General features: G+C 44.2%; 1 protein-coding gene and 1 long non-coding RNA gene across 4 annotated transcripts in view; both read right to left on the bottom strand.

Moving 5' to 3' along the window:
• LOC142576252 (uncharacterized) overlaps nt 1-25,562 on the bottom strand; it is a 50,942-nt gene that overhangs the window by 2,045 nt on the left and 23,335 nt on the right. The window contains exon 1 of one of the 3 annotated variants that reach the window (XR_012826812.1): nt 1,525-1,822. The exons of the other annotated variants lie outside the window; for them this stretch is intronic. The gene's annotated coding sequence lies outside the window, so the exon portion shown is untranslated. Of the gene's footprint in view, nt 1-1,524; nt 1,823-25,562 lie in introns of those variants that run through there. 3 annotated transcript variants of the gene reach the window in all.
• On the bottom strand, nt 2,381-2,948 carry LOC142576253 (uncharacterized). The gene is made up of 3 exons (XR_012826813.1): nt 2,850-2,948; nt 2,625-2,739; nt 2,381-2,465 (listed from the first exon to the last, which is right to left on the bottom strand). It is a non-coding gene; the product is annotated as an uncharacterized LOC142576253 (long non-coding RNA).

The following is a 25,562-nucleotide window of genomic DNA, read 5'->3' as shown; positions in this document are numbered from 1 at the left end:
CATTTTGAATATTAGATTGATGTTTATTCTAGACTCGCGTGAACTACTCGACATCCATCAGTGTGGTTTTAAAAAAACGTGCTCTACAACTGATCACCTCATTCGACTAGAAAACACAATTCGAGAGGCATTCATACACAGACAACACTGCCTTGCCGTCTTTTTTGATCTAGACAAGGCTTATGATACTACCTGGAGGTATGGCATTCTCCGCGACCTAGTAGATCTGGGCATTCGCGGCAGGATGTTAAACTGCCTGCGTGACTTTTTGTCCAACCGTTCCTTCCATGTGCGCCTCGGTTCAACTCTCTCAAGGAAGTTCAGTCAGGAAAATGGGGTACCACAAGGGTGTATCTTAAGCACTACACTCTTTATTGTAAAAATGAATTCCCTAGCACAAATAATTCCGAAATCCATTATGTATTCAGTTTACGTCGATGATCTGCAGATAGCTTGCACATCATCAAGCGTATCAACATGCGAGAGGCAAGTACAGTTAACTATAAACAAACTAGCAACATGGGCAGATAAAAATGGGTTCCAGTTTTCTCCACAGAAAACAGTGGCCGTTATGTTCTCGCTGAAACGAGGTTTACAGGCTGATCCCACCCTACACCTTAATGAAACCGAACTCCCAGTGAAAAACGAGCACAAATTTCTTGGCATTACATTTGACAAAAAGCTAACATTCCTACCTCACATAAACACGGTGAAAAACAAGGCCTCTAGAGCACTCAACATACTTAAAGTCCTTTCACGGAAACGCTGGGGCTCTGATAGGGCATGCCTTCTACAAATATACCGCTCCGTCATACGCTCCTCCTTAGACTATGGGTGTATAGTGTATGGCTCTGCCAGATCATCATATTTGAAACGATTGGACCCAGTACACAATTTAGGTATACGCTTGTCAACTGGTGCCTACAGGACGTCGCCCATAACCAGTTTGTATGTAGAAACTAACGAACCCCCACTTGCCGACAGAAGAAGCATGCTGACATGCTCGTATGTTCTAAAAATCCGTTCCTTGCCAAAACATATATGTTACCCAATAGTTAACAAATGCCCATCTAGAATATTATTCACAAACAAACCCCAGGCTATCAGACCACTCCTTCTCCGTTTTGAAGAGAAATTACAAGAGTTACATGTAACGGACACACTGCCTAATATTGCCCAGAAACCTGATCCACTGCCACCATGGTATTGCTTGCCTTCTGTTTGTGACTTATCATTAACACGTTTTCAGAAAAAACTAACGCCGCAGGAACATATATTACAAGAATATTTAGCACTAAAAGAAAAATATGTGGAATACACAGCATTTTACACCGACGGTTCCAAAGCTGCACACTACGTGGGATGTGCTGTGATACAGAATAGCTGGGAAGAAATAGTACGGCTGCCGCAATGTGCATCAATTCTCACTGCAGAGAGTCATGCAATTTCCATGGCTGTGGAAAGAATATTACATGAAAACATTGAAAACAGCATCATTTATACAGACTCACTAAGCATACTTACAGCACTTCAGCCTAGGAATGCAGTTCTGCCAATAATCGGTGACATCCTACACAACATAACAGAAGCCGCGAGGCGGGGACAAAACATCAAATTTTGTTGGGTGCCGAGCCACGTAGGAATCTGTGGAAATGAGAAAGCAGACGAGAGTGCAGCGAAAGCTCGAAATAAGCAAATCAAAAACATAAGAATTCCTTACAGAGATTGCATGAAATTAGTGTGCCATAAACTGAAAGAAAAATGGCAGTCCGCATGGAACAACCAAACGAATAATAAGCTACGCCTTGTAAAACCCATCATCGAAGAGTGGAAGTCATGTTCACACCAAGAACGTTTTATTGAAGTTGTCCTATGTCGACTCCGCATTGGACACACACACCTCACCCATAATTACTTGCTGACAAAAAAAGACAAGCCTGTTTGTGACAAATGCGGAGACGAACTTACAGTAACCCACATTTTACTCTCCTGCAGACGACTTGAGACATTGAGAAAAAAATATTTTACGCCATTTTACAGAGAACGCATTCCTTTTCATCCTTCATTGATTTTAAGCGAAGATGCACTGGTTGGCACAATTCATGTATTTAGCTTTTTAAAAGAAACCGGTTTTCTCGAAAAATTGTAAAGCTTGACCTTGTTCTCTTTCACATCCAGTGACACACCTCATCCACCTTCTCATGTCTGAGAAGAACGCTGAGGTGTTTATTTAATTTGTTGGAATCCTCGGGGTCCTCTATCAGAAAAGGACCTTTTGAGGTTACCCAGCTTTTCCCTACATTATACCTTGCTGTTGGCGCATGATGGCCTTAGTTGCTTATGCGCCATTAAACTCAACATCAACATCAACATCTTCACAGGTGTTGACGTCACGGGCTTCCTTCGCCTGCAAACCTGCGTTCCCTTTTCCTTTGTTTCCTTCATTGTTGTGTTCACTTGAACTCCTGCAATAAAAGTCACGTTGGAAAAAAGCTATTCAACTGACCATTGTAGGTGAGAATTGCTTTAAATATTACTGTAAATGGAAATGAGACTACCTGTGATCAAAATGAACATTCCTTGAATGTAAGTGCTGATGCCAACATTACCAGAAGCAAACTCACCAATGCTGTTGCCGGGCAGACGAACTTTTACAGATTTCGTATTTCCAACGCTACTGCAACTTTGTTCGGCAGTGCTCGACGAGAGGCTTGCATCTGTCCCCGCGTCACGAGTCGCCTAGAAAATAACGAACACGTCAGGTGCAACAAGTTTGTGCAGTGATTTCTGTCATTGCAGTCATCGAGCGAGAGCGCCAGTAATAGCCAGTTTTCGCGCATTTTGCGTACCTGTACGTCGCTTTTGTAGGAGGTGTCGACTGTCGAAGCGCTGGCTTGTGATTCGCTACGTTCAGCCTGAAAATACAAGCAACTTTATGTCATGGCTGTACATATTCGCACATTTGTAGCTTTTCATTCGTGGAAACAAAATGCCGCACTCACCGCCACGTCTTCGTCCTGCAGTTGTTCTTGCGCTTCGGAGAATGCAGGCAAGACCGACGGAACATCGCTACGGGAAAGCATTGCTCTGATAGGCACACCAGACGACTTCACTAAGTCTGCGTTCAACTCGTAATCCTCTGGAAGAAAGTGCAGCGAGCACACTACGCGATTTTTCGGCTCTTTGCCAAGGAGTTGTAGCAGAGGTACGGCACTTAACCACTTCGAACGGAGAGGTTCACTCCTTGGCACGCGGCGATAGGTAACGTTGGATTCGCCGTTGCGCTTGCCCTTGGCCAAGTTCCGCGGACCGTTCGGGCATCCCACGACATCACATGGACGTGGCATTCTCGCTGCTTGTTCCAAATGAAAGTTTCACGAGCTAGCAGAACCCGCACAGCACGACGCGATACCGAAACTACTGAAACTCCAACGCGTGCGCGACGCAGAGTCGTGCGCGCAGAGTCGAGCGAAAACGAAACCTTTCTACCACCCATACTACTGAAGGGTAACGTCAAAATCTTATTTTTTGTTAGAATTGAGTAGACGTAGACAAGTAGCATTTTCTTCCGTCTTATAATCGAATGAAATGATATTTTAATACGAGTAGTTGAGTATTAGTAACATAAATTACGGGGAGACGTTTCGTCATCGGTTTAGTACCGGAATGTCGCTGGGGGGTCTCAAATCGTGTCATGCATATACCTCAATTTCTCGGTTACTAAAGCTCTGTTCGCGATTATATTGACGCCTTAGACGTTCTAGAACATTGCTCTACCACTTTAACTTGACTTTCTGGTAACCTTTAGTGTCCCTTTAACGGCCTTTCAAAAGTGCCGTGTAGCAGCGCGACAACTCCTTTGAGTCGATAGAGTTGTGGCGTTTCGAAGGCCGTCGATTGGAAGGCCTTCCAAATGTGCCCGTGTGACACAGGTATAACACTGGTGAAGCGAGGAGGGCACGATCACCTTGTGGCGCTCCATGAAACCGAGCTTCGCATCGCGTGACAGAGCTCTCCACTGCAGTAGGTGAAAGCGCGCGCGGCATCGCGTCACGTTGTTTTCGCGTTGTTTTCTATAACGAGAGAAAGTGGCGGTGGCTAGGCGATTTTGCATGGTATCAGGCATGCATGGTATCATGGTGCCTGTATGGTATCAGGCAGAAATTTGTTCGCATTAAAGCAGGTGGGCTTCGAACAATCGCTGCGCTGGTGATGAGTACGAACGCATCCAGTAGTCGCCACCCAATTTGTAGTAGTGGCGATGTGATGTGAGCAGTATGTGCGGCAGGTTCGGAGGGTGCGTCAATTGCATGATGACAGACAGCGCGCAACAAAAGGCGCGAGCATTGTTCATCGCCTGCGTGACATCACTTTCGCAATACACACACAATATATATATATATATATATATATATATATATATATACACACATTATATATAGCGTTTAGGTACGCTATCATTTCCTAATACGTGCACAGAAGATTGACGCACGCGCGTGGCGCCTCGTCGCTGAACATAAAAGCCTTGCATTCCCTACCAAGGTGACTGCTGCATTTAAGGCCGACTGACGCTCGCACACGTACGCCTCTACGGGAGTCAGTTTTCGGAAGAAGGAAGTCATTGTGCAGAAGCACATTCTATACACGCGCTGCTTTTGCTTCTCATTCTTGTATATGCCGTTTCCGAATTAAACGGCGCAGGATAACAACTGCGGTAGTCAATGAACAATGCAGCGTGTATTACATGTACAGAATGTGTACATGTATATATTGTACATGTATATATATACATGTACATGTATGTGTACATCAATATATTTAACAATATGTTTGACCGCGTTGATCAATTCAAGGAAACAAAAACTGCGGGCAGGTCGCACACAAACTGCCCGCAGCTTCTCGCTTTCGGCGAAGTGAACAAGACGCTTTAGAACAATTTTGTAGTAATATGATAAAATGCCACCTTGCAAGAAACACGCAGCGACGCGGTTAAACGTTTGGCATGCCGTGCTTCCATACGGCCGCTACTCGCAATGTTCCGCACTGCATTTGAAACCCTCTACTTGCACAAAACACTATTCTTAAAGCCAGGCGTGCGTCGCTACACAGCCAGCGCGAATGCGATGGGCTCCATCGTACAAGACGCGGTTGTCTCCACCTTAAACGCAACGAGGGAGAGGAAACGCCTCTAAACACCCTTGCGCCGTATAAAGGCCAGAATACATGGAGCGAACTTTCACGACGAAGTTCGGGCGGCAGAAAATCTGCCACGCCGCGACGCCGAATGTTCGTCGGGCTGCGCTACATGGAGCGAAGACACGGCGGCCGCCGCCGGCGAGTCGCTGCGTTGTTATCGGTGTGGCTAGGCAGTTTAATTCGCGCTAAGCCACTACTTCAAATATAGACGAGGCAAATGCGCTGTAGTCAAACACATGAAACAAAAAAAAAAAGAACTTTACGACAACTATTATCGCTTTTGAATTGCGGAACACTCTAAAAACGCGTAAAATTTTGTTTAGAAATGATTTCTAATGTTTTTTATGTGTTTGAGACATTCATGTGCCGATGTAGTTTAAAGAAAGCGGCGATACTATGCGCTGTGGCAACACTGGGCGGGCAAACAACTTTCGGCTCCTCCAACTCCGCGGCTCTGTTCTGTGGCTCAACGCGCGCGCGGCCGAAGCAAGCAGACCCGAAAGTAGCGCACGTGAGCTTGTCTAACCATGGCTGTTATTAACTTATTAACCGCTTTGGATGCCATGAATACGAAAAGCGGGAGACCGGCGTGAACGATAGAGCGGGATCGGGATACACGGACAAGCGGGGGAGCCTAGCCGGAAGTCGGGACGAATAGTGAGACCTGATTGGCTCGCTTTGGGGCGCCGCTCGTTTGCCGCTTCCGGTATCGTCGCCGCCCGACGAACTTTTCTGCGCCAGCTGGATCGGCGGCGAACGACGTTTTCTTCGCCGCCGCGCGTCGCGCGTACGCCGCCGGGCGTCGAACGCCGACTATTCGTCGCATATTCGCTCCATGTATTCTGGCCTTAAGGCTTTACGGCGCCGCCTTCATTATCGTTAATTTTGTTTAGATTAAACAGGACCACTAATAAAGCAAAATAATGTACAGGTAAAAAGCCTGCGATGGTCATCGTTGTGCTAAATCACATTGGAAACGGTATAGGGCACTAGAGAAAAAACATTGCGTCCCTGATAACGATGCAACGAATTGGCGCAGTTCTAGTTTCGTACAGCACCGACGACGATTATACGTATCAAGGGTAAGTGCATACTACACAGGCAGCATTACAAGTGTTGGCGCTGCCAGTGCTGACGTCAGCAATACATGGACAGTGCAGTTCTGGCGTTGGCTTCTCTGCTGAACTCTGAAGTTCCACACGACGTTTTCGGAGGACAAGGAGCGCGCCCAACCAGCACCACTAAGGTGTCGCATCTTATTGGGGTAAAAATAAAGGAGCAACGAGGGCGAAGTAACGCCGAAAAAGCGACCAGGAGCGAGAGGGTAGGATGACTTAAGATGTGGGGTGGGAAAATATATTCTAATAAAAAGCAAGGTACGATCAGTGACCTCCGCCACGGGAACGCGCCTGTAACCGGGCATTTGTTAGAGAGTTTTATATTAAGGGGACGCAAGCTTTAGGGTCTCTAGCGCTTGGGGCGACGGTGCTGCGCATCCGCAGAGAGGTGTGCGCATGCGCAATACCGTCGCCCCAAGCAATAGGGCGCCCCAACGCTTGCGTCCCCCTAATCGAAAACTCTATTGAAACAAGTATCTTTAATTTTCGGCTGTTCATGCTTTGTCTTGAACCTTTGATAATTTTCATTGGTAATATTTGGTTCTTGATGCTCCCCTCTACTTAGAGGTGTTGAAGGGGGTTCTGGGAGTTTGCTTTTGTACATAGTTGGACATTTTCGGCATACTTGTCTCATCTTTGATTATAGCCCATGATTTTTGTTATGTTACTTTGGTGCATGATTGGGTTGATTAGCAGCTTGATAAGAAGTAAGAGCTGAGGCAACCTCACCAAAAATGGTTTTGCGGCTCCACTTCTTTTTCACAACCACTTTTGTGTTTGTTAATTGATAGATGTTCCTTTGTACTTTTTTTAATTGTAATGTATCTGTGTGTTGAGCTATGTGATATAGTCTCGCTGATTTTCCGTACCATGACGTTTAATTTTTTACGTTTACTTGTTCTTGATAACTTCAGGTTCTGTTTTGCTTGTCATCTAATTTTTTGAAGTGTTTCTGTGGTTACGATTGGGCAGGCCCCCAGATAATTATGAAAACTTTTAATAATTTCTCGACATTGGCATTCTCACCCTGCCGTAGTATTAAATCTTGAAAAGTACGAAAGGAACATCCCGTATCTTGTAAGTTTTTGTGAAGTGCGTAAGTTTGTTGGTAAATGTGTCTGTATGTGATATGTGTTCTCTAATCACTTGTACACCTATTTGTTCCTTCATAGGAGATTTCATTTCTTCGGCTACATTTGAGGTATAGGCTTTCTCGATTTAGATGAAATGTTCACAACGAAGTCAATGTGACTAGAAACAACTCAAAACGTTACACGGCAGTTTTCACGGCATTGGAAATGAACTGAATTATTCACCAAGGCTGTAATTTGAGAGATTGTGGGAATATTTAGCAGCAACGGGCAAATTAAGAAAATTTTGAAATGTGTGCACCAGGTACCTAATAAACGAGAGCTGTCCAACCCGCGTTCTCAGCCTGTTTAGATGCGTTATTTGAGACTCTTTAAAAGTTTTCCGTTTTCCGTGGGCAGACCATAAACGACAAATTTCATATTTAGAGGAAATATACATTCAATAGGGGACAATCTTATGTTTATAATGGCTTCATAAGACTTTGCAAGACAACTTGCGAGTGCTATAGGCCTGTAGCTGGTTGCTGTTGTGGGAGGTTTTCCAGCTTTCAAGGAAGGGGTAATGATGGCTTTCTTCCACTGTTTCGGCATTTTTCGCGTTTCCCAGATTATATTTAAAAAACGAAGCAAGGTTTTAACTTCATCAGGAGATAGATGAGCGAGCATTGCGTAATGTACTCTGTCCGGACCAGGTGCTGTTTTTTTGTCAGTGGTGAGTACTCTTGATTTCCGGTAGTGTTAAGGGGGCATTATACGATCTCTGAACTTCCAGTGCTCGGAAGTTTATTTTTCCGCTGAGTGTTTATATTTTAGAAATGCAGCAACATAGGTTACCGAGCTTGATATATAATGAAAATGCTGCCCTAATATGTCTGCTTATTCTATTAAATTTGTTTGTGTGTCTGGGGGTGAAAGTATGGGTATCGTGTAAGGAGCGTAGTCGCCTCTAAACTGACGAACCTGATACCACATTCTTTTGGAAGTTATCGAGCTATTTATTTACGAGGCATAATTTTTTCAGGACTGTCTTTCGGCTTGTCTGCGTGTGTACCTGGCTTTCGCTTTTGCTTTTTTTGAAAGAGTACATTATGTTTTGTTGGGTATCGGCGCAAGATACCCCACGCTTTGTTTTGTAGTTTTTTTTGTTTGTGTACATTCCTTCGTCCGCCAGGGTTTCAGGTTTTTTTCTTAAGCCAGAGGACTGTGGTATTGTCTGTTCTGCTAGCAACGAGTACGCAGGTGGTAATCTTCCCATTCATTTCATCTATGGTTAACTCATCTGATATGTCATCCCGAGTGGTTTTTTTCAGTAAAGAAAGGCCAGTAGCGCAACTATAGCAATAGCGTATCTATGGCAATAGCGTAACTATAATTTCAGTGCCGAAATGAGATACGTTTGTAGTGAGGGAGCATATAAATTTTCTGTCAACTTAGAAAACTAAATATTTACTTATTTGTTTTCACCAAATGGCACATAATTGATCCAAATTTTCTAGCAGATATATACAGTGTGCAAGAGATCGCACCTAGTGAAATGATGGGCAAGTAATTGAAGTGAACTGCGATGGAGTGTGTGTGAATTTTGATACAATTTACAAGTCTCAAACATTTCTTGCGTCCAACTAAATCCCAAGGCTCATAGGCTATTCATTGTCAATAACTTTATAGGCTATTATTTGCATTGGGATTTTTGTTGTGGTACAGCTCAATACATTTGGTGCACCCCCTCATACAAAACTAGTATACCAGCACATGCACCGTTATTAGTGTATCAGGTCTATTGTTCCGAAATCCAATAAGAAGAAATAGGTGGCCAATGCACTTCGTTTATTGTTGCTTGCTGAACTTATGCAATCATACAGTAGCACTTTAATCTCGAACGTAGCATAGGTTCATGAATTCTGTAGCAACCTTCCACTGACATCAGTATTTGTTCACAATTACATGGCAGCATGACTGAGGCATTAATCAAGTACAGCTCATAGGGTGTGGCTAAATGCAAGTGAAATGCCACATAATGTAATGATCTTTTTGAAAGCCAGTTACTTTCTCAGCAGAAGTCATGAATGTGCAGTAGAATTTTCATGCATGGTTTTTAGTGGCCAGTCATCACTAGGCATTGGTATTTATATTTCCAGAAGTTGCAATTGTTGGTGAATTGTAAAGCATCAGAACTAAATCTAGAAAATGTAAGTGTTACACATTACACTTCTTTTTCTGTTCTGTACAATTCTTAGTTACACTGGAGGAGATCCAAAGCCGGTGGCGAAATTTGAAGGACCCGTACCGAAGAAAATTGAAAGAACTGAAGGTTGAGACAAGGAGTGGCTCTGGCTTGAAATCCAAATCGCGACGATGGCCCTACATGGAGCGCATGCGATTCATGTCGGACTTTATGGAACCACGCCAGTAAGAACCAGTGAGTCACACTGCATGCTTTCAAGCAGGAACACTTTTTAAATAAATTTTAAATAAATTCAAATTCTGCAGGAGCCACAGCAATATGTACGCGGAAGTGGAAGTACATGACCTACCCGAGGTTGGCACACCGGCAAGTGACTTCCAGCCAGAAGAGTCAGGAGGCGACTGCGAGCTAGAAGGCGACCGCGAGCCAGAAGGCGATGACCAGCCGGGAAGCAAGCAAGGGAGAAAGACCTCGGACGACGGGCATTCCACACAACCTTTGTTTGAGGATATTTAAAACTTTCCAGAATGCCCTCCTGAGACGCCTGGACCCTCGGGCACTCCAGCCCCCCGGCCATAGAGGCAAGGTATTAAAAGGAAAAGAGGAGGAACAGAGTTGGAGGTAGTCGATGCCCAACTTGCAGCTGTGAACACAGCATTAGCAGCATTTATGCCATTATTATCTACAGGCTACTTTCTACTCTCACTAGAGGAAGCGATGAGTGAAACCTCTAAAAATATGCAGCCATAACTATGACAAGAAATGCCGAATGTGGTTGAGTCATGTAGTCGTGGAGTGTTCCCTGACCTGATTGTGCGGAAACCAGACCCAAACACTGGCATCTTCGAAGATGGACCAGAAAATGAATAAAACCATTTTGCTCAAGGGACACTAAGGAGAAACATTGCCAGTGTAGACCCAATGAATTAAAAACTTAATTTTCACTAATTTTGCAGTAGTAGGATTTTTATTAGACGAGAAAAAAAGTAAATATTCAGTTTTTCTAATATTGCAATGGCACCTCAGAGCTGGTATGCCAGTGAGATGTCGGATTTCAAATTTTTTTGCGTAATTGAGTCATTGTGGCACAGTAAATGTTATTGAAACTTCCTAAGCTCAGTTTTTCATAAGAACAGATATATAGGCGAGCTGGGTGGGCTTATGTGTATACTTTGTCTTCATCCATATTAAAGTTGAAATTTTTTGCCTTGTCAGTTCAGTTTCTGGCTCTGAATCATGAAGGACAAAATAGCTAGCCTCGAGCAGACACGACCAAAATCTATGACACTGTGGTGAGCCAGTGCAGGAATATCAATGCGACGTTGCTACCCATATTTTGTTTGTGCACCTTTCCTCACTTACCGTGTCTGTTCTCATGGTAAGCAAGCTTTTTCTACGTTTGCTAAATTACTACTTTATTAATATAGATAAAATAATATTTCTCTTTAGTGTCCCTTTAGAGCCTACACTTAGTCACAAGTCAAGAGTGCAGTAGTAGCCATTGCATAGAAGTTGCTGACACCATTTGCCATACTACTGCACTCCATGGAAATAGTGTACCTAGTCTAATTCTGTGCGCACGCTTAAAATAAGCGTGGAAACCAGGTGCAACACCAAGAGAAGGTAACAGCACGAGCACTCTTGAAGCTGAAGCTTAATAGAACACACAAAAGGAAAGCACTAGCTGAACGTATGTGACATCAAGTCACATTATGGAAGAAATAAGCAAGCAGCTGCATCCTACGATCAACAAGGAGATAGAAGGTTAACAGGCCCTTTTGCAGAAGGAAAGCTTCTACAAATTCACTTTGGGAAGACTGGCAACTGTGTAAGTGAGTGTCTATGGCAGCACAATACATCAAAGGGAATGTCTACATCACTGCTCTCGGTACGCTGTGACAGGTATGGTTGCAAGCCTTTGTTTTAAGAACCGAAATTAGAACCGTGAAGATGAAAATCTGCAGGAACTCAGAAGCTTTTTCACATTAATACAGAGGCGGCACAATAATTGGGTACCTCAACCTTCTCTTTGCTAGATAGTGAGATGCAGCTGCTTGTTAATTTATTCCATGATGTGACTTAATGTCATGCACATTCAAGTATGTTTGCCTTTTGTGTGTTCCTATAATTAAACTTCAGTTGTTAGACAGCACACTTCCTGTGTCATTCTCATTGTGTTGCCATTACTTTTCACGCTAAATTTAAGTATACATCCACTACAACTAGCGCAACTTTCTACCCCATCGCAATCTTGTATAGTGCACCTAGTTGTGATTGCAACATCCCTGTTCAACATTGTGTTACAAACAGTCACTACACAGAGCTTGAGACAACAGCGCCTGAGTAAGGTCAACATGGTCATGGGCACAGCAGAGAGGAGATGAATCAAGGACAGCATTCACAAGAACTTTCACTAGAATTATTCCCAACAGGAAACTCAATCAACTGCCAAAAGCACTGATGAACAAATATCTTTGCGAGTTCAGCCCCACATAAACTGATTTACAAGTGCATAATCGTATGTTTCCCTCCAAAGCATTTGCCATTGCATTCTTGACCTGTCGCTGACGATAGTGCTCCAGCAGAACCACGCCAGCAGCGCAATAAGTAGGAGTGATTACATTTTTGTGCTGTGATAGTGCAACAAGAAGTTTTAAATGTAGCTTTTTGTTTCTTTACTGTACCTCAAAGGCACAGCATGGGACATTACATGAGGGGTGGGCATATAGATAATGTTTGAATATGTTGAGTAGTTTATAACAAATAAGTGGTAAGAAGTGAGTTGAAATAGTTGTCAGTTGCAGTAGTGATAAAAATGGACAGATCATTACAGTCATGTGCTATATGGACAAAGAAGTGCTAAAATGTAACTGTGAGCACGTGGTGGGCAAACTGAATTCGCATGAATGGGATGCCATGGCCATGAAAGATAAGTGTGCTATTTGATGGCAGGGTATGGTGGAACCTGTGGAAAAGACAAAAGTGGGAGATTTTATGTTGGGAGGTGAGATGCAGTTGTCAGCAAAGGCTTGTTCAAGGAACTAATGGGATGTTAGTCCCTGAATAACAGAATGAGGGCTTTTTGATGGAACGTTGATAGCTGTAGTAGGGCATCATGGAGCAATAGCACAAAGGAAGTGTCAGCAAACCGACAGCATTTCCAAGGGAAGCAATATATTCACTGGTGTGCGATTTAGATCACATTTTGAAGCAATAAGAACTCCCCCATCCCTACAATTGCTAGGCCCGTCTTTGTGAAACACGTCACAATTGGTAAAATAGGCTGATAGAGAGAGAATACTTGATTAGAGAAAAATCGGAAAAGTTGGCCAAAGGAGCATGTCCCTGGCTTCCTACTACGCACCGAGGTAACGAGCAAGGGTAAAAAGATTCCTGAAGTAGCGATTGTCTCGTTGTGCCAGGCTCCAACTAGCGAATTTCTTTGTAACAAAAAATTGGAGCACACAAAGATTCACGATTTTAAATGATTTTCTTGAATTTCTTATGTTTAACCTAGTCCATTCTTGTGGCCACCGCGTGCGTGCCACCGTGACACATGGGCCTTTTTATAGTTGTGAAAACCTTGTTCGTTATCCGTCTTTTATCATTTGACTTTGTATAACTTAGTGCCCTGTACGATGAGCCAAACGAGAACAAGGTGAAAGTAGGAGCCAACGTTTCGACAAGTGGACGTGAGGAAGACAAGTCCACTTGTCGAAATGTTGGCTGCACCTTGTTCTCGTTTTGCTCATCATCTTGAATTTCCATCTCCCGCCTTCCCCGAGTTTTAGTGCCCTGTAATCATTTTTCTTTTACTTCCATTTGTGTTTGCAAGAGCCTTGTTTATCCTTTTTTTCTGTTATCGTTTGCTAAGTATTACATAAGGATGTGCCTTTCTTCCTTTTGTAACTTTTTTTTTACTTCCCGCTCACCTAATACTCCAACCTTGCGGCCTTTGAGGTATACAAAGAATAAATAAATAAATACACAAGCATGTGCCATTCCATTCCCTGCACACATCTCGCACCATATCGCCTTCAACAAACGTCGCTGTGTTGCATCCACATTGTGCATCCGTCACTGTGCATCCAAATTAACTGCCGCTTGCATTTTGGTTTAGCTTGTGAACGGTGTAGTGCATAAGCAAACATTGCATGATATTAAGGTCGTGACCTATGCTATGCATAAACTAACCTTGCATAATATTCCACGTTGGATTGTCGAAAATAAGGACGAACTGTATCTATTGCAATTACTTGACCAGATTTACACTTGACAAACTTCATTTCGCATCGATTCCAGCATGTCTACTGAATCTGCAGTTTTTTGGCTAATTAATGTGGTCGTTACTGCGTGGCCACATCTTGTAGATTTGAAAACAGTTCAATAAATTGCTTTGTTGCAACATATTTATAAAAATGCGTACATCACTTCACTGAAAGCACCTGAACTTGATACAAACACGCACACTATAGGATGTGGACAAATGATAAGGACAAACTCAAGAACGTTTGGTTCCTGGAACTTATGAAAGGGAACCCCCGCAGGGGCGTCTGCGTAAGCAGGCGTTTGGTGTGTTGCGCCACCACGTACCCGAGCACACGAGGGTTGGACCCTCCCGCGTGTAGCCGTGCGCGGCTTAGCCGTGTCCGGGGAAAGGGGGATCCTGGAGGTTGAGCCGATGCCGGGTGTTCGGACCTTTAAGGCCCCCCGGCGGAGGCAACACACCTCTTTGGCCTCTGCTTCACGTAGACGGCACCCCCGGACTGACCCACCCGGGGGAAATCGGCAGTCGCCTTTTCCTGTCTCTCTCTTCCTACAACCTTCGTCTTTCCCTTACTTTCCACCTTTCCTGTCTCCTTCTCTCTTCTATTTACTTCCTTCTTCTTGGTGGCAAGGGTTAACCCTGTGTGGCTTTCCAACCTTGGGTACACCATATTTGGTTATAGTGGCGGCGTACGACTGGCGTCGTGCAGACTTGTATGCAAGCTCTGCCGCGTCCCCGCGTTGGGCTCCGTGGTGGGCGGTCGGCGCTGTTGCCGAATTTTTATATATCTTCATGGAAACTGGTTTCCCCAAACTTCCTGATCGCCCTCAGAAGCGAGGGCGCACCGAAGATGTCTTTAAGTTTTTTGGCAATCGTACACAGAACTTTCCCCGCTTTCATGTCATCCACTCCGATAAGCCTGAGAAGACTGTAAGAATGATCTCACCTTTCATTGTCTCGAAATCTCTGACAGAAGTTTTTGGTCCCGGATACAAAGCATCGAAAATGGCTAGCGGTGATCTTCTCCTAGAGCTCCGCGATCAGAAACAATTTGAAAAACTGTCCAAACTTGTATCTTTTGGGGGTGTTCCAGTCACAGTGACCCCACACCGTACCATGAATACTACCCGTGGCGTTGTATCGGATGCTGATCTGCTTGAATTGTCTGAAGCTGAACTTCTAGATGGTTGGAATGATCAGAACGTGATCAATGTTAAGAGAATTAAAATAAGACGTGACGGAAAAGAAATCAATACCATGCACCTAATACTTACATTTGGCTCAAGCAACCTACCAGACACTATCGAGACAGGCTATGTGAAAATCCGAGTGAGACCGTACATTCCGAATCCCCTACGATGCTTTAAGTGCCAGCGATTCGGCCACAGCTCACAGAACTGCCGAGGCCGCCAGACATGTGCAAAATGTAGTTCCCGTGACCATGCCTCTGAAACGTGCGAAAACGCTCCACACTGCGTGAACTGTGATGGCGAGCATGCCGCATACTCGCGGTCATGCCCGTCTTGGAAAAAAGAAAAAGAAATAGTCACTATCAAAGTAAAAGAAAACATATCATTCAAAGAGGCACGCAGGCGGGTTGCATACCTTCCTAAGGCCAGCTTTGCCGAAGTGGCGCGTCAGGGGGCAGCGTCACAACGGCCTCCGGCGGCTGTCCGACCCACAAGCAGTGAGTCGGCAGTCACGCCATCTGCCCCCGCGGCGGTTGCAGCTAGCGCTGCTCCGTCAACCGAGGAGAAGGGACCATCCACCCCGAAGGTGGGTGCAGCCGAGGCTGCCCCAGCCTCCGAGGCCCCTTCCAGCGCTGGCAACGGCCAGCGCAGCCAAATCCCTCTGGGAGCCCCATCGACCTCCGGGCTGGTGGGCGCAGGGGTCTTGCCCTCCAAGGCGGGACTCCCTCTGAAAACTTCCCGCTCTCAAGAGCACGTGTCCGGCGCCTCACAAGAGGCAATGGACACCACACCTATCCTCAAGGCGCACCAGGCGCCTAAGGAGCGTCGAGAATCACTCGAACGCTTCAAAAAGAACAAAACACCAATTACAGGGCCTCGAAAGGGCTCTGTAATCTAAGGCATCTTTCCGTTTCCGTACACACAGCACTAATTTACATTAAATATGGATACACAAATCATACAATGGAACGTCAGAGGTCTCCTTAGAAACTTTGATGATGTACAAGAACTGATCCACCAACACAATCCAAAAGTGCTGTGTTTACAGGAAACACATTTAAAATCTAAACACACAAATTTTCTCCGACAGTACATAACTTTTCGCAAAGATCGCGATGATGCTGTCGCATCATCGGGCGGTGTCGCCATTGTTATCCATAAGAGCATTGCGTGTCAACTTTTACAGCTACGAACGCCTCCCGAAGCAGTGGCGGTTCGAGCTGTTCTCCTAAACAAACTCATCACCATTAGCTCTCTTTATATACCCCCACATTACAAATTAACGAAACATGAATTCCAATCCTTTATAGATCAATTGCCAGAACCTTATGTTGTTCTTGGCGATTTCAATGCGCACAACTCCCTATGGGGCGACTCTCGTATCGATGCGCGAGGTCGTCTCGTTGAACAGCTCCTTTTGTCTTCCGGTGCGTGTCTGCTTAATAAGAAGGCACCCACATATTACTGTCTTGCCAACAAAACCTTTTCTTCAATTGATCTCAGCATAGTTTCTCCTTCTATTTTTCCTGAACTCGCATGGGAAGTTATAAACAATCCTTACGGAAGCGACCACTTCCCCATACTATTAAGAACACCTAAAGAAAACGAATATCCACCACAGGCTCCCAAGTGGAAGATTGATACAGCTGACTGGGAGAAATTCCGAACTCTCAGTAATATTTCATGGGATGAGATGTCCTCGTTAGGAATTGATGCTGCCGTGGAATACTTTACAGCCTTTTTAATAGATGCCGCAACTAAATGTATATTACAAGGAAATGGCTGGGCATGCAAACGGCGTGTCCCGTGGTGGAACGAGGACTGTAGGATCGCTCGTAAGAAACAGAACAAAGCGTGGGGATTGCTACGCGCCTCTCCCACTGCGGAGAATCTGTTTAACTTTAAGAAAGTGAAATCGCAAGGCAGGCGAACACGCCGACAGGCTAGAAGGGAGAGTTGGCAGACGTTTTTATCCGGTATCAACTCGTATACAGATGAGGCCAAAGTCTGGAACCGGTTTAATAGGATAAAAGGGCGCCAAACATATTCACTTCCTTTGGTAAACACACAAGGTGAAACAATAAAAGATCAGGCAGATTCACTTGGGGAACACTTCGAGAGCGTGTCGAGTTCAAACCATTATTCGCAATCATTTTTGAAATACAAACAAATAGAAGAATGTAAGCCCATAATACGAAAATCCAGGCAGAATGAACCTTATAACCGGCCTTTCAATATTGCTGAGTTGAGAGCTGCCTTGACCACATGCAGGGGCTCTGCGCCGGGACCTGATAGGGTCATGTACGAAATGATCAGAAATTTACACGCTGACACCAAACTTACACTACTCACGCTTTTCAACGCTATTTGGGCTGCGGGAAACCTCCCATCCACATGGAAAGAAGCGATTGTGGTCCCTGTTCTTAAACAGGGCAAGGACCCTTCCTTGGCGGCAAGTTACCGTCCGATAGCTCTTACAAATTGTCTTTGTAAGCTTTTTGAAAAAATGGTTAACCGCAGACTTGTACATTACCTTGAACTCAACAATATCCTCGATCCCTTTCAGTGTGGCTTCAGAGAAGGGCGGTCCACAACCGATCACCTTGTGCGCATTGAGGGAAACATTCGCGACGCCTTTCTACATAAACAATATTTCCTATCCGTATTCCTCGATATGGAGAAGGCGTACGACACTACGTGGCGCTATGGAATATTGAGAGACGTGTGGGGAATTGGCATCCGTGGCAATATGCTCGTCTTAATAGAAAGCTATTTGTCCAACCGTACATTTCGCGTGAAAGTCGGCAATGTATTGTCGCGACCTTTTATACAGGAAACTGGTGTACCTCAAGGAGGTGTACTTAGCTGCACGCTCTTCATCATGAAAATGAACACCCTTCGTGCCTCGTTACCGCCAGCCATTTTTTATTCTGTTTACGTAGACGACATACAGATAGGATTCAAATCCTGCAACCTTACAGTATGTGAGAGGCAAGTTCAACAGGGCTTGAACAAAGTGTCCAAATGGGCAGAAGAAAACGGATTTAAAGTCAACCCCAACAAAAGTTCTTGTGTGCTTTTCACAAGAAAGAGAGGACTCATTGCAGAACCCAGTATCGAAATGTATGGTCAGCGAATTCCTGTGAACAAAGAACACAAGTTCTTAGGCATCATACTTGATTCGAAATTAACTTTCATTCCACACATAAAGTACCTCAAGGTCAAATGCTTAAGAACAATGAACTTACTTAAAGTGTTATCCCACACAGCATGGGGCAGCGACAGGAAATGTTTAATGAATCTTTACAAGAGCCTCATCCGATCGCGGTTGGACTACGGTGCCGTGATCTATCATTCTGCAGCCCCGAGCGCGCTAAAGATGCTAGATCCGGTCCACCATCTAGGAATTCGACTGGCCACTGGAGCTTTCAGAACAAGTCCCATAGAAAGTTTATATGCAGAATCAAATGAGTGGTCACTACATCTGCAGAGAACATACATCAGCCAAACATACTTCCTGAAAGTCCACTCTAATCCTCAACACCCATGTTTTAATACCATTAACGATATGACATATGCCACGCTCTTTCATAATCGTCCTTCCGTAAGACGGCCTTTTTCGATGCGTGTGAGGGAGCTTAGTGATGAAATGCATGTCCCACTCCTCGAGCCCCGCCTAATGCAGCCAGCCAAGCTGCTACCTCCTTGGGAGTGGCAGCACATAGAATGCGATATATCTTTCATGCAAGTTACAAAACACGCTCCAGAGATTGAAATACAAATGCATTTCCGGGAACTCCAATACAAACACTCCTGCACGGAGTTCTACACAGACGCATCGAAGTCACCCGAGGGGGTGTCCTATGCAGCCGTCGGCCCATCCTTCTCGGAATCCGATGTACTGCATCCGGAAACAAGCATCTTTACGGCTGAGGCCTACGCACTGTTGTCAGCTGTAAAGTATATAAAGAAATCAAAACTCGAGAAATCAGTTATATATACGGACTCACTAAGTGTTCTGAAGGCCCTAATGTCATTTTCTAAGCACAAAAACCCAGTAATCAATGAACTCTATTCCGTCCTATGTAAAACGTATATATGTAACCAGCATGTCACCATATGCTGGGTGCCGGGTCATAGGGGCATCGAAGGCAATGCTCTGGCGGACCAGATGGCCACATCAATAGCATCGTATTCTGTAAATCCTACCGCAGCAGTCCCTGTCACAGATCTGAGGCCCTACTTGCGCAGAAAACTGCGGAACTACTGGCAACGCTCGTGGGACATGGAAACAAATAATAAACTGCACGTAATAAAGCCACAATTAGGGTTCTGGCCTTCTGCAACAAAATCACGTCGGACAGATGTCCTACTCTGCCGGCTAAGAATAGGACACACTTTTGGCACACATAACTTTTTGCTCACGGGAAACGAGCCTCCAACCTGTGGTAGATGCGGGGAAAGGCTGACCGTCCTCCACGTCCTCCTAGAGTGTCGGGAAGCCGAACATGACAGAAAGAAACATTTTCCCTTAGCATACCGGCAGCATATCCCCCTCCATCCTGTTATGTTACTCGGAGCAGAACCGCTCTTTGACACTAACGCAGTCCTAGGTTTCCTGAAAGATGTTGTATTACATGTAATTAGCCCATACGTTCGCAGCGCCTCCTCTCTATAGAGGATAGCGCTGTGATAGTTTTTCCGTATAGCACATGCCTCTCGTCCCTTGCGTGTCAAGGGCTCTGGCGAGGCAGCAGTGCTCCAAGTGATTTTACCAGCTTATATATTTTCTATTTTGCATGACTCTTTTCACGATGGATTTTATTGCACATAGAACACGTCATTGTCATCGACATATTCTTATTGCAGATAGATTTTACGCACTCTAGAGCGACTATTCTTAAGGCCCCTATACAGCCACTTTACATTCTCCCCATCGATGCCATAACTACATTGCAAACTCATCACCACTGTCTTGGCGCTCTTTGGCCACACTTGGCCCTTGCGCCAATAAACACCACATATCATCATCATCATCATTTATGAAAGGGAACAGTTTCATTCCGAGGCGGTTAATGAGGGAGAATAAAAATTGTGTTCATGGAACAAAATCGCATTGATAAGCTTAGAGATATAGTCATTGCTTAACACTTTTGAAACTAATAATTATAGCTTGCTTTGAAATTCAAGCAGCCTTTCGACGACAAGAAAAGGAATGAGCACTGAGCAGCTTTGAGCATTAAATTGCAGGCAATTCAAGGAGGCGTACAATTCTGCAAATGGAATTTGTTTGGGAATACCAGATAGGAATGAAGATTAAGGCTTCCGTTTGTACATCCTTTTACTGAGTAATCAAGTTTGAAATGACTTCCATTACCATGTCATAATGTTGATCTGACACCGGTTAAATACATGACTAGCTTAAGAAATCTGGATGATTGCTATAAATTACTGTGAAGGAACTATAACATCTAATACATTTATAATAATATTTTCACAATACAGGCTAACCGTGACCGGTGTGCAAGGCTTAGCAGAAAGGTGAACAATTCTACGGCAAATGCGCATGCCGTGGGCCTACGTTCCTGCATTATGTACAGCACGTATTCATATGGTCTTCTCAGGGGTTCACAGTATACTAACAGCACGAGACATAAGACAACAAAGCGAACGACAGGCATGTCTGAGAATGCTATGATGCCACGTACAGGTTTCTACACAAGTGATGGTAGCCGCGCAAAAATTTGATGTGTCGGCCTTTACAAATACTTAGAGAGGACACACACACACACACACACACACACACACACACACACACACACACACACACACACACACACACACACACACACACACACACACACACACACACACACACACACACACACACACACACACACACACACACACACACACACACACACACACACACACACACACACGCACCAGGAACCAGGATGGACGAACCAGGCTAGCTCTAAAGTTTGATGTCACAACACAACTTGCATTCCACGTTCAGCAATCACACACAGATCATTTGCGGCTTCGTTCAGGGGCATGCGTGGGCTTTCGGGTTGGTGCAAGAATATGGCTCTGAGCAGGAACCACTTATGCGCAAACACGAGCAATATACAGACATAATTTCTCTAGAAGATGAAGCAGAGCAGGTGTAGCGCGAAGGTCTCGTTGAGCTGATACGACGACTTCGCTGTAGCCGAATTCAGAATACTGCATATGCGTTGTGTTGTGTTGTGTTGGGTTTAATGGCGCATAAGCAACTCAGGCTATCATGCGCCAAACGCAAGGTCAAATTTCTTTTTTAAAAAGTTGCGTCACCTCAGCGACGATCCTTGTCTGGGCAAGGATTTCGAGGATCCCAACAAACTAAAGACCTCAATCTTCTTCTCATATATGAGAAGGTGGGTGAGGTGTATATCAAGATGAAGTTGGGAATAGGCTCATTTATAGTTTTTCAATGATACCTGCTTCTCTTAAGAAGCTAATAACATGTGTGGTATCCACAAGTGCGTCTTCGCCTAAAATTAATGCCGGGTGAAAGGGAATGTGCTGATTATAAAACGAAGTGAAGTGTTTTTTCCTTAGTGTTTCGAGTTTTACGCATGTTAATAAGATGTGGTTTACAGTAAGTTCATTTCCGCATTTTTCACAGCAAGGCTTGTCTTGTTTTGTCAGGAGGAAATTGTGTGTAAGGTGCGTGTGTCCTATGCGAAGACGACATAAAATTACTTCGATGAAGCGCTCTTGGTGTGAGCATGTCTTCCATTCTTTTATTACAGGTTTTACTAGGTGTAGTTTATTGGTTTCTTCGTTATTCCATGTAGTCTGCCATTTATTCCTCAGTTTATGGTTCACTAATTTCATGCAGTCCTTGTAAGGGATTCTTGTTTGGGTGATTTTTTTATGTCGAGCTTTCGCTGCGCATTCATCTGCTTTTTCGTTGCCACTGATTCCGACGTGACTGGGCACCCAGCAAAATTTTATGTTGTGTCCTTTTCTAATGGTTTTTCTTATGTTATGTAGGATGTCGCCGATTAATGGTGTAATTGCATTTCTAGGGTGAAGTGCTGTTAGTACGCTTAGTGAATCTGTGTAAATTATGCTGTATTCAATGTTCTCATTTAATATTTTTTCTGCAGCTAAAGAAATTGCGTAGCACTCTGCAGTAAAAATGGATGCACACTGAGGTAGGCGTACCGTTTTTTCCCATATGTTTTGTATCGCGGCACTGCCAACGTATCCTGCCGATTTGGAGCCATCAGTATAAAACGCTGTGTAGTCCACGTATTTTTCGTTTAGTGCTAAAAATTCTTGTATTATGTGTTCATGTGGTGTTTGTTTTTTTTGAAGATGTGTTAATGTGAAGTCACACACTGAAGGCTGGCAATACCAAGGTGGGAGTGGATCGGGTTTTCGGGCTATCTGAGGCAGTGCGTCCCTTATATCTAGTTCTTGGCATCTTTCCTCGAAGCGGAGAAGAAGTGGTCTTATTGCTTGGGGTTTGTTTGCAAATAGTATTCGTGATGGGCACCTTGTAACTATTGGGTAGCAGATGTGTTTCGGCAGTGAACGAATTTTTAGGATGTATGAGCATGTAAGCATGGTTCTTCTGTCGGAAAGGGGTGGTTCATTTGTTTCTACATATAGACTGTGTATAGGAGACGTCCTGTATGCACCAGTTGAAAGACGTAAACCTAAATTATGTACTGGGTCAAGGCGGTTCAAATATGACTTCCTTGCTGAGCCATACACTATGGACCCATAGTCTAAGCAGGAGCGTATAACAGAACGGTAGATGTGTAGCAGGCATACCCTATCAGAACCCCAGTGCTTGCGTGAAAGGACCTTAAGTATGTTCAGGGATCGAGATGCTTTCTTTTTCAGCGCGTTGATGTGCGGAAGGAAGGTGAGTTTTTTGTCAAAAGTTATGCCTAGAAATTTGTGCTCGTTTTGGACAGGTAATGTGGCTTCGTTCAGGTGTAGGGTGGGGTCTGTTTGTACTCCTCGTTTGAGTGAAAAGAGTATGACCACGGTTTTCTGTGGAGAAAAGCGGAAACCATTTCTGTCTGCCCATGTTGCTAGTTTATTTATTGTAATCTGTACCTGTCTTTCGCATGTTGATATGTTTGATGATGTGCAGGCTATCTGAAGATCATCGACGTATACTGAATACATAATGGACTTGGGGATTATTTTACTAATGGAATTCATTTTGATAATAAAAAGTGTTGTGCTTAAAATACACCCCTGAGGTATTCCATTTTCCTGAACGAAATTTTTCGACAGGGTTGAGCCTAGGCGCACATGGAACGAACGGTTAGACAAAAAATCTTTTATGCAGTTCAACATCCTGCCGTGGATGCCAAGATCGGCCAGATCTTTAAGAATCCCGAACCTCCAGGTTGTGTCATATGCCTTCTCTAAATCGAAAAAAACAGCAAGGCAGTGTTGTTTGTGTATAAATGCTTCTCGTACTGTGTTTTCAAGACGAACTAGATGGTCATTAGTGGATGATCCCTTTTTAAAACCACATTGATGGATATCGAGCAGCTCACGGATTTCTAGCATGAAGGTTAATCTAATATTCAGGACATTTTCGAAGGACTTCGCAAGGCAGCTGGTAAGGGCTATAGGCCTATAGCTACTGGGGGAGGTTAATGGTTTTCCGGGTTTCAAAAATGGAACAATTATAGCTTTCTTCCATGCTTCAGGTATCTTCCCCGATATCCAAATTTTGTTAAAAAAATTTAAAAGGGCTTTTACGGCATGTTCAGAGAGGTGGCCTAGCATTTGGTAATGTATTCTATCGGGGCCAGGTGCAGTTTTTTTACCAGCGGACAGTACCCTATGGATTTCTTGAATTTTAATTAAAGTATTGTATGGTTCATTTCTGCTGCTATTTATCGGTAGACTTTGTTTCTCAGCTGTCTTTTTGATTTTTAGAAATGATTCTGTATAGTGTGATGAACTGGAAGCTGCTGAGAAATATTCACCCAGTATATTTGCCTGTTCTTCTATGCTTGTCTGTATACCGGGGGCTGTGAGAAGTGGAACTGTAAATGGGGAATAGCTGTTATTTAGCTTTCGTACCTTCTCCCACATTTGTTTTGATGTGGTTGAGCTGTTTATAGAGGACACGTAACTTTTCCATGAATTTTTTTCAGCACTGCGGCGGATATATCGAGCGTTTGCTCTCGCTTTTTTAAAGGTTATAAAGTTTTCTGCTGTTGGGTATCTGCGAAATATTCCCCAAGCTTTGTTTTGTTCTTTTTTCGCTTCTCTACATTCTTGTGTATACCAAATTTTCTGATATTGTTTTACTATTCCGGACGACTGAGGTATAGCTATGGTTGCAGCATCAATAATACAGTTTGTAAAAGCTTCATTTAGTTCGTCTATGGTGAGATTATCTGACAATTTTTTCTAGGCTGGCTTTCTCTTCAAAAAGGGCCCAGTCGGCTAAATGGAGCTTCCACCGTTGTGGTTTTGTCGGGATTACTTCCGGTGAGGATTTTAAGCTGATTAGTACAGGTAGGTGATCACTTCCATATGGGTTGTCTAGTACGTCCCATTCTAATTCAGTGAAAATAGAGGGTGAACAAAAGGAGAGATCGATGCAGCTCATTTTTCCTGAGCTAGGTGAACAATAGGTTGGTTTTCCAGTGTTTAGTAAACATAGGTTATTACTCAGTATAAGATCCTCAATAATTTGGCCTCTTTTATCGGTTTTGTCACTACCCCAAAAGCTAGAGTGCGAGTTAAAATCTCCGACTATCAAATATGGCTCGGGTAACTGTTCTATAAGGTGCTCCAGTTCATCTATAGTTAATCCTAGATGTGGCTCCAGGTATAGACAGCATAATGTAATTGTTTTAAATGTGTGCAGGATGGCTGCCACAGCTTCTAATTTAGTGTTAAGATGGTGTTCTTTAGCTGCGATCCCCTCTTTAACTATAATAGCAACGCCACCTGAGAGCCTGTTTGCGTGCTCACGGTCGCGGCGGAAGACTTTATACTTTTTGAGTATGTTTTTATGTTTGGAACCTAAGTTTGTTTCTTGGAGACATAGGGCCACGGGGGAGAGGGTGGTCAGTATGTCTTTTATGTCATTTATATTATGTAAAAGTCCCCTGCAATTCCAGTGTACGAAAGCCATTTTGTATTATATGTGTGGGGTGAAAGAGGATCTAAGTTTTGTTTTCAGGCCACTTGATTGGGAGCCTATCTTTATGGTGGCGATCCAAGGAGCCCCGCCGTTCACCCGACGTCGACGGTACAGGGTTTCCTTGACTTGTGTCCATTGTATCCTCAGATACGCTGGACACCCGTGCCGGACGCGCGGTTTCGTTCGAGTTGGGCCTCGCCGTGTGGGGAGGGACCCTAGAGCCTGCTGACCTGGGGGTCTGCACGGCTTGTTTTTGACGTAGTGGCGCAACGCTAGTTGCGTCCACTGTGGGCGCTGGAGTCTCTGCCCGAGCCTCACTCTGTGTGACCTGG

This window comes from Dermacentor variabilis, chromosome 3 (assembly GCF_050947875.1).
Source record: "Dermacentor variabilis isolate Ectoservices chromosome 3, ASM5094787v1, whole genome shotgun sequence".
In the NCBI taxonomy this organism is placed as follows: Eukaryota; Metazoa; Arthropoda; class Arachnida; order Ixodida; family Ixodidae; genus Dermacentor; species Dermacentor variabilis.
The sequence above is the reverse complement of the archived record's forward strand: the minus strand, read 5'-3'. Positions and strand labels throughout refer to the sequence as shown.